The sequence below is a fragment of the Oncorhynchus clarkii genome, chromosome 5 (assembly GCF_045791955.1).
Source record: "Oncorhynchus clarkii lewisi isolate Uvic-CL-2024 chromosome 5, UVic_Ocla_1.0, whole genome shotgun sequence".
Classification (NCBI taxonomy): Eukaryota; Metazoa; Chordata; class Actinopteri; order Salmoniformes; family Salmonidae; genus Oncorhynchus; species Oncorhynchus clarkii.
Window position 1 is genome coordinate 33,199,513 of NC_092151.1, and position 12,265 is coordinate 33,211,777.

Consider the following 12,265-nt stretch of genomic DNA (forward strand, 5'->3'; position numbering starts at 1 on the left):
ACATTTAAAGGGTATCCTTAGAAAGGTTAGCTACTCCTCTATTAGAGTAAAATGTCTCAATGCCTTTCGGTGTCCATATTACCGATTCTGTTGGACCAAACCTCAAATGCAAATAGTGAGTTGAAACCACTTTTCAGGGAGGAACAAGTGATCTCTCATCTTTGTTGTCATGAGTGGCAGGGGCTTGGTGTGGGGTGGAGGGGAGGGGCTTTGTGTGTGTGTGTGTAAATGGGAATGTGCACAGTCACAACAGAAGGAGCGAAGGAGACGAGACCAAAAAGGCAACATGAGAACAAGCTGACAAACGGACCGTTTGGGGTCACTTAGAAATGTCCTTGTTTATGAAAGAAAAGCTATTTTTTTGTCCATTTAAAAAAAAAAAAAAAAAAAATTGGTCAGAAATACAGTGTAGACATTGTTAATGTTGTAAATGACTATTGTAGCTGGGAAACGGCAGATTTTTTATGGAAATTGGTGTACAGAGGCCCATTATCAGCAACCATCACTCCTGTGTTCCAATGGCACGTTGTGTTAGCTAATCCAAGTTTATCATTTTAAAAGGCTAATTGATCATTAGAAAACCCTTTTGCAATTATGTTAGCACAGTTGAAAACTGTTGTGCAGATTAATAGCCATTTACAACATTAACAAGGTCTACACTGTATTTCTAATTAATTTTATGTTATTTTAATGGACAAAAAATTTACTTTTCTTTCAAAAACAAGGACATTTCTAAGTGACCCCAAACTTTTAAACGGTAGTGTGTATATAAAAAAAACTTATTTGGAAAGGCATTTGGAATATCGCGCTAAAACTTACATTGAAATGAATTTGATATATCGCCCAGCACTAACTGGAGCTAGTTAAGATTGCAGCCTGCAGAGGGGCTTCGAGGGGCTGCTCTGCTGACAGGGCTGTGTGAGGAGTTGACCCCCTGACCACCTCCTGTCCATTAGCCTAATTGTTAAGACCTGCCTGGCAGCCTGGTTGTCCATGATTTAGGAACGGAGGTTTCTCTCCACCATCCTCCTCCTCTTCTCTCTCAGCTCTATCCCTGAGGTATGGGGAGAGAGAGAAAAGAGGCAATGGGAGAGCAGAGATATTCTGCAAGGGATTGTGGGAACCCACTGATAAAGGCTTGCATCTTAATCCCTCTTAAGGCCTGTCTCACGGCATACTCTGGGCGTTTACGTGATCATTAAGTGTGTGTGTGTGCAGTCGATCATTTCAAAGCTTTCTATTGCCCTTTTTTTCTTTAGCTATATTGTATGTGAATCTCATTCACAGTAACACAAAGCCACATAGCAATTCTACAACTCCACGCTTTATTCTTGGTAAGTATATTAAATACAGTAATTAACTGTAATGCTCCCTCTCCCATAGAAAGAGGCAGCCTCTTTAGAAACCCTCCTCCTCCCTGTACTTCCCTACCTTCCAGTAGGTTAGTACTGAGTAGAGCTCTGCACGGGCATGAATTTTAAGCCCGAGCCCTACCCATGTCTGCAACGCTCAAGCCCTACCCTACCCATGTCTGCAATGCTCAAGCCCTACCCTACCCAGGCCCGATTGCTTCTGCCAAATTTAAGGCCCGGCCCCGCCTGGAACCTGAAATCAGAAATAAGTTCCTCCGTTAGTAAATCCATTAGCTTCTCCTCTCTGTCTGTCACTCGCTTCTTGCTCTGCATGCTCTGCACAGCTTGCTCTGCATGCCCTCTCCTCACAGCTTGCTCTGCATGCCCTCTCCTCACAGCTTGCTCTGCATGCCCTCTCCTCACAGCTTGCTCTGCATGCCCTCTCCTCACAGCTTGCTCTGCATGCCCTCTCCTCACAGCTTGCTCTGCATGCCCTCTCATCACAGCTTGCTCTGCATGCCCTCTCCTCACAGCTTGCTCTGCATGCCCTCTCCTCACAGCTTGCTCTGCATGCCCTCTCCTCACAGCTTGCTCTGCATGCTCTCTCCTCACAGCTTGCTCTGCATGCCCTCTCCTCACAGCGGCTCTGCATGCCCTCTCCTCACAGCTTGCTCTGCATGCTCTCTCCTCACAGCTTGCTCTGCATGCCCTCTCCTCACAGCGGCTCTGCATGCCCTCTCCTCACAGCTTGCTCTGCATGCTCTCTCCTCACAGCTTGCTCTGCATGCTCTCTCCTCACAGCGGCTCTGCATGCCCTCTCCTCACAGCGGCTCTGCATGCCCTCTCCTCACAGCGGCTCTGAGTCTGTAAGTATACATATGTAGCAATGGCTCCGCTTGGTCTGCTCTGCTTCAATGAAGAGTAGTGCTGAGCAATTATTGCTTTTTGAGGTTTTGTTTCGGATTATCAATTTCAGTTATCTTTTTAAACATTAAATGCTCTATGCATTATGTGGGTTGAATGCTGTAACAACACATAATAAAACAATGAATAAAAGTCCCGGGATGGTAGTGACTGCCCATGACTGCTAATTATTCACATAACTTTATAAAATATTTCAGTTGTTGTGTATATTATTTTTTATTTTTTGTAAGACTTTATTATTTCATTCCAAGTCACCAGCTCATCTGTATAGAGCTGCTTCCTATGCTGTCTGACCAAATCACTATTTTGTAGTTCTTTAAAGTAAATAAGGCATACTTTTAAGACTGCTGAATACCAATTCTCAGTCACTTAGATCATGTATTTTCAGGTAGAGATGCCTCGCAATCGCGCATTCTTCTCTCCTCCGTACCAGGCATAAAAGAAACAGACTGGACAAGTAGATGCGCAATGGATTATGGTCATTGTAGTTAATTACCACGTTTTATGCGCTAAACTACAGTACCAGTCAAAGTTTGGACACGCCTACTCATTCAAAGGTTTTTCTTTATTTTAATATTTCATACATTGTAGAATAATAGTGAAGACATCAAAAGTATGAAATAACACTCCTTTAAGACTGTTGGAAAAGCATTCCAGTTGAAGTTGGTTGAGAGAATGCCAAGAGTGTGCAAAGCTGTCAAGGCAAAGGGTGGCTACTTTGAAGAACCTAAAAAATAAAATACATTTTGATTTCTTTAACACTTTTTTGGTTACTACATGATTCCATATGTGTTATTTCATATTTTATGCCTTCACTATTATTCTGCAATGTAGAAAATATTAAAAATAAAGAAAAACCCTTTAATGAGTAGGTGTGTGTAACGATTGTCGTTGGTGGAATTAGACCAAGATGCATTGGGTAGGTTAATCATATTCTTTAATGATAACCAGAAAAACAAGAAAGAGGGAACCAACAAAACATACAGCCTTGTAGGGCTCAACAGCAACAATACAAGGACAAGATCCCACAACATAGGTGGGGAAAAAGGCTACCTAAGTATGATTCCCTATCAGAGACAACGATAGACAGCTCTGATTGGGAACCACACTCGGCCAAACACAAAGAAATACAAAACATAGAATGCCCAACCAAATCACACCCTGACCAAACCAAATAGAGACATAAAAACGCTCTCTAAGGTCAGGGCGTGACAGTGTGTCCAAGCTTTTGACTGGTACTGTACGTATACTGAAAGAAATATAAACGCAACATGCAATATTTTCAAAGATTTATTTACAGTTCATAGACCCTAATCTATGGATTTCACATGACTGGGAATACAGATATGCATCTGTTGGTCACAGTTCCCTGAAAAAAAAGGTAGGGCGTGGATCAGAATACCAGTCAGTATCTGGTGTGACCACCATTTGCCTCATGCAGTGTGACACATCTTCTTCGCATAGAGTTGTTCAGGCTGTTGATTGTGGCCTGTGGAATGTTGTCCCACTGCTCGTCTATGGCGACGTGAAGTTGCAGGATATTGGCGGGAACTGGAACACGCTGTCGTACATGTCAATCCATAGAATGCCAAACATTCTCTATGTGTGACATGTCTGGTGAGTATACCGGCCATGGAAGAACTAGGACATATTCAGCTTCTAGGAATTGTGTACAGATCCTTGCGACATGTGGCCGTGTATTGTCATGCTTTAACTTGAGGTGATGGCAGCAGATGAATGGCACGACATGGGCCTCAGGATCTCATCACGGTATCTCTGTGCATTCAAATTGCCATTAATAAAATGCAATTGTGTTCGTTGTCCGTAACTTATGCCTGCCCATACCATAACCCCACCGTCACCATGGAACAGTCTGTTCACAATGTTGACATCAGCAAACCGCTCGCCCCAACAACGGCGTACACCTGGTCTGCGGTTGTGAGGCTGTTTGGACGTACTGCCAAAATCTCTAAAATTATTTTGGAGGTTGCTTATGGTAGAGAAATTAACATTAAATTATATGGCAAGAGCTCTGGTGAACATCCCTGCAGTCAGCATGCCAATTGCACGCTCCTTCAAAACTTTAGACATCTGTGGCATTGTGTTGTGTGACAAAACTGCACATTTTAGAGTGGCCTTTTATTGTCCCCAGCACAAGGTGCACCTGTGTAATGATCATGCTGTTTAATCATCTTTTTGATATGCCTTGCCTGTAAGGTGGATGGGTTATCTTGGCAAAGGAGAAATGTGCACTAGCAGGGAGGTAACAAAGTTGTGCACAGAATTTGAGAGAAATAAGCTTTGTGTGCGTGCGTATGGAACATTTCTGTGATCTTTTATTTCAGCTCATTAAATATGGGACCAACACTTTACATGTTTAGTGTAGAATATTGGCCTGTTGGAAACTACAACCCCCTACAACATTACACAGTTCAGGCTGGATCTGATGTATCTCTAGAGAAACTACAACTCCCTACAACATCACAGAGTTCAGGCTGGATCTGATGTATCTCTAGAGAAACTACAACCCCCTACAACATCACACAGTTCAGGCTGGATCTGATGTATCTCTAGAGAAACTACAACCCCCTACAGCATCACACAGTTCAGGCTGGATCTGATGTATCTCTACAGAAACTACAACTCCCTACAACATCACAGAGTTCAGGCTGGATCTGATGTATCTCTATAGAAACTGTGTGATGTGTGCATTGTGCTCACAGAAAAAAACAGAAACAAAATGGAATTCAAATAATTGAACCGACGTTAGTCAATTAGTTGTTTAAAAACAGAAAAAGAACTGTATCTCAAAACTCATTGGATATTATTATTTTCTGGGAAATTATCTTTCCTGTCTTATACACTCAGTGTCCAGTTTATTAGGTACACAACACCGTTCACAAAAATGGATCACTCCTACAGACAATGAGTCACATGGCCATGGCTTTCTAAATAAAGCAGGCAGACAGGCCAGTTAGAATGGGCAAAACAAGCAACTTTGTGCGTGGTATGATGGTCGGTGCCAGGCATACCGGATCTACTATCTCAGAAATGGCTGGCCTCCTGGGATTTTCACGCACAACAGTGTCTAGGGTTTACCAAGAATGGTGCGACAAACAAAAAACATCCAGTCAGCTGCAGTCCTGTGGGTGAAAACAGCTCGTTGATGAGAGAGGTCGAAGAAGAATGGCAAGAATCATGCAAGCTAACAGGCAGGCCACAAACAGACAAATAACGGAGCAGTACAACAGTGGTGTACAGAACAACATCTCTTAACGCACAACTCGTTGATCCTGGGTTATTGCAGCAGACGACCACATTGGGTTCCACTCCTATCAGCTAAAAACAAGAAGAAGAGGCTCCAGTGGGCACGCGATCACCAACACTGGACAATTGAGGAGTGGAAAAACATTGCCTGGTCATGCTGATGGCAGACTCAGGATTTGGCGTAAGTGGTACATGCTGGTGGCGGTGGAGTGCTGGTGTGGGGAATGTTTTCCTGGGACACATTAGGTCCCTTGATACCAATTGAGCAACAATTGAACGCCACAGCGTATCTGAACATTGTTGCTGACCTCAACCCAATAGAGCATCTTTGGGATAAGATGAAACGGGCTGTTCACAGCATGAATGTACTGCCGTCCAATCTGAAGCAACTGCGTGATGCTATCGCATCAGCATGGACCAACAACGTTTGACAAGGTTGAAGCACTTCTGACACAATGTTATGATCTTAGTCAGATAGAACTGTACTTCACAGCAGAGCAAGAGCAAATGGCTCAGCTTCAAAATGTTAGTGATCAATTTAGTGATACCCGAGCCCTGCCCATACGCTGGTTATTGATAAAAAAACAGGCCCTACCCGGCCCTAACCCGATGTATAATGTCGTGGTCTGTCAGGCTCAGGTCGGGTAGCAGAGCTCTAGTACTGAGGTCTTCAGCCCCTCTGCACTGAAATTTCCAACACTACAGGCTTTACTGGAATTTGTCCGTGGCGCTCATCTTGTTTCAGTGTTTTATGAGTCTGACGTGTATGTCTGTAATTGCGGTTATGGGTGATTAAACTCCCGATGCCCCTCAGGATCCCCGGGCAGCTATTGCTCAGCATCAGGCCCAGCCACTGCAGGCTCTGGGGTCCGGGATGCAGCCTGTAATAGATTCCTTTGTGTGCGTCCCTGAAATAAAGCTGATTTAAAGAGCATCCGTCTGTGTGTGTTTGGCTGGCTCAATCTCTTGGATGAGAGGCCCATAGATAAAAGAAATGAGGCCAGGTGGAATTTTGGAAGAACAGTATTATCTGTAAAGGTGTTGTTGTGTGTGAGAGAGAGATTGGGTGAGTAGGGATAGTGATAGGAATGTGTGTATGCATACAGTCCATCATACACTATATATACAAAGTATGTGGACACCCCTTCAAACCGCCCCTGCAAGCAACGTCAGCACAAGAAGTGTTCATCGGGAGTTTCATGAAATGAGTTTCCATGGCCGCGCAGCCACACCAAGCCTAAGATCACCATGAGCAATGCCAAGCATCGGCTGGAGTGGTGTAAAGCTTGCCGTCATTGGACTCTGGAGCAGTGGAAATGCATTCTCTGGAGTGATGAATCACAAATCTGGGTTTGGCGGGGGCCAGGAGAACGCTACCTGCCCGAATGCATAATGCCAACTGTTAAGTTTGGCGGAGGAGGAATAATGGTCTGGTGCTGTTTTTCAAGGTTCGGGCTAGGCCCCTTAGTTCCAGTGAAGGGAAATCTTAACCCTACAGCATACAATGACATTCTAGACGATTCTGTGCTTCCAACTTTGTGGCAACAGTTTGGGGAAGGCCCAGTCCTTTTTCAGCATTACAATGCCCCCGTGTACAAAGCGAGATCCATACAGAAATAGTTTGTCGAGATTGGTATGGAAGAACTTGACTGGCCTGCACAGAACCCTGACCTCAACCTCCGAACATCTTTGAGATGAATTGGAACGCCGACTGCGAGCCATGCCTAATCGGCCAACATCAGTGCCCGACCTCACTAATACTCTTGTGGCTGAATGGAAGCAAGTCCCCGCAGCAATGTTGTAACATCTAGTGGAAAGCCTTCCCAGAAGACTGGAGGCTGTTATAGCAGCAAAGGGGGGACCAACTCCATAGTAATGCCATTGATTTTGGAATGAGATGTTCGATGACCAGATGTTCACATACTTTTGGTCATGTAGTATATTTAGGAATTCCATTTGTCTATGTGTTTTTATGTGTTCATGCCCAGTCAGGCCTGTGTGTGTATCTTTTTATGTGTACAGTATTATTCTTGGGGTGTGTGTATGTACAACTGTATTTTTGGGATAGAGAGGAAGCCCTGGGGGCTTGCTGGCTTCCTGGCCTAATTGGCATGTTAATCATGTCACTGTGTGGGATGTGAAGGCTCCATGCCTTATCTCTAGAGGCAGTGAGTGAACGCAGGGGTTCTGTCCACCTCACATACCCCTACCCTTCCTTCTGACACCCCCAGGGAGAGGGCTTCCACTGCAGTAACCCCAGTCCCACTGAACTCCTCTGATCTCTAGCCTGGCCTGGCCCTACTCAGCTCCTCTGATGAGGGGAGGTTGTTTTCTCTGGTCCCCCAGTCAGAACACCACACCGTGGCCCTGGCCCCTTGGGGAGGAGGGGAATCCCACATCACATCCACCCTGCCCAGCGGGGCTGTTTGTGATTGCAGCCTGGGCTCATAGAGGAGGATGGAGGGGGCTAGAGGATGGGAGTGAGGAAAACAGGAGAGGGGAAAGGAGCCTGAATTGAAGGACAAAATAGAATGACGAGAAAAAGATACAGAAGATGACGAGACGAGATAGGACAGGAGAAATCAACAGAGAATGGGAGTTGAGCCCTGACTGTGGCCCTACTGTAGGCTGAGGCTCCATAGCAGAGTTAATAACTGAGGCCAAGTGCCTGGGTCACTCTAGGTCAACCCTGTTGTAATGCAAAGGCTGAATTATGACCCACTTAAGTTGTGATATAGGGCTGACTGACACATAGCTTCAACACAGTGTGGTGGCTCTTGGTATTACTACAGTATATGCTGTGTGTTTTGAGGGTATTTTGATTTGTATAGCCATTTTGTGTATGAAAGAGTTTTCCTGTTGTGATCGAACGTTGTTGTTTGCGTCTTCATTCACCTAATTTGTCCTTGAATAGTGCACTGAAATGATGATGCATTTTACCCTCAAACACTGATTTCTCAAAAAGACCAAGTCACTTTCCCATTTTAAAGTTTGCCGTTCATGTGATTTTCAGCCGTTTAATCTGCTGTCTTGTCACAAGGCAAAGCAGAAAAAATCTCCTAACTGGAGACTCCTAAAGAATTCTGGTTGGGCTGTGTGTGTTTGTTGGCCTGCTGCCAGTAACAATGGAAGAGTGAGGAAGTCTGCAGGCTTCCTCTGTGTCTTCTGTACAACGTTGTTCAGATTGACTCTGTCAGGCCAGCCTTTGAGGCTCAGGATCCAGGTGGTCTGTACCCTGTGCCCCCAGTCCCTCCATGCCCACCCATGCCCACAAACATACCAGGTATTAGCAGCTTCCTCCTAGGATGGTGGTGTCCTTTTCGACCAATCACGACGCTCCAAACTATGGGCATATCCATCAGAGCCAATGAAACACACCTGTTTCTCTGGAGCGTCGCTCCCTATTCCAATCCTAACACTCACTTTTGGTTTCTGTCGCCTAGCCAATCATAACACTTGATTCATGGTCATACGTGGCTGGAAGGCATAGGCAAAGAAATATGGATTTTATCACATGGAAATAAACGTTCCAGAAAATGACTTTCCCAGCATGAATATCACATCAAATGCATTGCATCATTCTTCCATAGCGTGCCGTCCCATTAGAAATGCAACCTTTAGATAGGACTGAGAGGCCGTTGTTCTGTGTAGAGCCTTTCAATGTATGACTCACATTGTTGCCTTTTAAGGGGTATTACAGGTTTGGAGTCATTAAAGGCAGGAGAAGGGTTTGAGATTGGTGCGTGTGCGTGTGCGTGAGTGAGTGTGCATTGAAATAGGCCTAGCCGAGCAGAGAGAAGGAATACAAGCATGTGTTATAAAGGATTAAGCTCTTACATCTTGGCCCTCTCCTAAAATACAAGCTGTCCAGCTCAGACAAGAGAGGAGAGGAGCTCTTAGACAGGCAAGCTGAGCTCAGACACTCTCATATTTAATCTACTGAAAAACCTCTGTGATGGCTGTTATGACCTGCTCACCAGGACTTTCTCATGGGGGCTAGATATAACACAGAACTACAGTACAGATCTCTCCCTCCTCTTGACTGACTGAGACAAAATACAGGCAGAGAGTGTGGTGGTCAAGATGTAAACAGTCGAACAGCGTACTATCGACCCTGAGTGCCTGTCTCGGGCAGGTTTAGTGGTTAGAGAAGGAGGAGAGGGGAGACGCAGCTGACACAGGCCTCTGCAGATGCAGGCAGGGATCCGCCAGTACTCAGCCCAATACGTCTTCCCAGGACATGAAAGACCGACTCTCCCGAACTGGGATTATCATCCTCCTCTAGGGACGCCCTTAGAGAGAGAGAGAGAGAGAGAGAGAGAGAGAGAGACCGAATCACTGCGAGAAAAGAACAGTGTGTTGGTTTGATCCTCTCCGCTTCATGAATTACTCACCAGATAATACTTATTATGATGGTTCACCCCAGTATAATTGCAGTGTCTCTCTCCCGCTAGGATCACCTGCCTGTAGTGCATCAGGGGGATGAGTTCTTGTTTGATCTGGTGCTGTCCTGAAAATCACCTCCCAGGCAACATGATCTGTGTACTCAGTTATGATGGCCCTCTGTCCTCCTATCTGGCAGACACAACTGGAGAATCGTTCGCAATAGTGATCCCTATAGTGCAATAGGCTACTCGCTTCCAGTGTAGAGACTGATGCAAGGATGTTTCGTGAACTATGCATTTTTTGGAGCTAGGATTTTAGCCAGCAGGGTTTTGTTATCGTCATGACTTCTCTGTCTCATGCTGTGTTTGATTTGCACCTGTTTTCTATTGGTTGGAATCTCAACCCAAACGCATGACTGGCTGTAAATCTGTTATGTTGTGTTCTGAGTAGATGTGTGTCTGGCGTGAAGCAGTCATCTGCTTTGATGTCTGGTGAATGGCTGGACGTGGTCCTGGTGTTTTTGTGGCCAGTGTCTGTTGAACAGGCCTTACGCCTTGTCCTCTGACTTAGTATGTGTACGCTGAAACCTCAGTACGCTTCTGCTAGCCAAATATTCATTTCCATGGTGTTCCATATTGTGTGTGTGAGAGACAGACATGGGTTTGGGGATCATCCTTCTATAGGACGACTGTATTTTATGATTCTGCTTATTTGTCTTGGAATCACGACTGCCCCCCTCCACAGTTCCCGTCCCCTTTATCGCCCCCCTCCTGGGTTTTATGTTGTTGTTTGTTTTCTGAAAGTTGACTGGAAGATCCAAAGTACACATTCAATATAACACACACACAGCCCCCCCCCCCCCCCCCCCCCCCCACCACCACCCGTGAGGCTTGTGTGTTTTCCCTGGCTTGCAAGGCCTCTTCCTGCAGCACGTAGACACATAGTTTCCCAGAGAAGCCCCCACCTCAGCTCCAACCCCCACTCAGTCCTGCCCCTGGGGTCTCGAATAGTGGACTGCAGTCTCTGTGTTTCTGGGGAGGGCTGGGGCCCCCTTGCTGCTCTGCTCCAGCACAGAGCAGGGCCAAGAGCCAGATCATTCTACATTTGGGTTTCATTACACAGAGCCCCAGCACTGCACAGCCCAGAACAAAATAATCATCATCAGAAAAAAATATTCCAAAGGCTTGTTATATGGTCAATAAATTCAGGCTTTCCACTGAAACGGCTCCTATGCTTTGTTAGTTTTTCCAAACTGAAATGGGAACCAGCTTCTTTTGTCTGTCTTAACGCAGATTGAAAAGGATCTGTTATCCTAAATGACATGAAAACATACCCAGCTTTGTGTCAGAGAGAAATTACAGTTTTTAAGGCCCATGATAATATCTCCCTCAAATCTCCAAGGGTGTATGTGGAGTGATGCGTAGAAACAACTGCTTTTGACAGAGGCCACACACACACACACACACACACACACACACACACACACACTCACACTCACACTCACACACACTCAAATCCACACATGTACACACACCAAGATACACCTTTCAAAGTTTCTCTTATGTGATCCATTTTTACAGATATCGAGGCCAAGTCTCTTGCTATCATTACCATGTATTACCATCATCAGATGTATTCACAACACCTCTCTGAGTACTTCTAGTGGAACAGGACGGCCTCGCTACAGAAATAGCCAGATAACTACTGCTAGATTCCTCAGTGTGGTGTGACCAGTAGAACGAGCGGCCAGCCTGTTTTTGCTCTGCAATAATTGTTATAATGAATCACTGTGGTCTGATGGTTTTATGAAGCCTCAGTCCTACCCAGACATGGTTTCAGGCTGCATAGCAAGCTAGTCTAAGCTGTTCTGTTCTCTCTCTCGGTCTAATTGCCGAGGCTTGAGTGGCGACTAAATGGACCCTGTGGTTTTCCACTGAAGAGTTCTTCAGGCCTGGGGAAACCACAGGGTCCTGACCACCAAACTCCCCTCACACCTCGTAAAAGCAGGGGCTGCTGGTCCCCAGCTACCCTGCAGGGTGACGCACAACTCAGCTCCTCAGGCCAAGACTTCTGCAGCCCACCCTACTGGGGCCTCAGTCTACATAGTTGCTCATAATGACACATTTTATGATGACCATTGAAAGTGAGAATGAATGTGACTGGCAGTTCTGAACCATTTGTAAATTGTAGTTCAAATCAAATCAAATTGTCTTTGTCACATGCGCCGAATACAACAGGTGAAATGCTTACTTACAAGCCCTTAGTTATAATCTACATCTAGCCTGTTGCTTTTTGATATCAAACTGTGTGCGTGTTTGTTTTGGCAACGAGACGGG

General features: G+C 45.4%; 1 protein-coding gene across 4 annotated transcripts in view; it reads left to right on the forward strand.

Annotated features, from left to right (window-relative positions):
• LOC139408672 (retinoic acid receptor RXR-alpha-A) overlaps nucleotides 1-12,265 on the forward strand; it is a 158,492-nt gene that overhangs the window by 69,021 nt on the left and 77,206 nt on the right. The gene's annotated exons all lie outside the window — the stretch shown is intronic.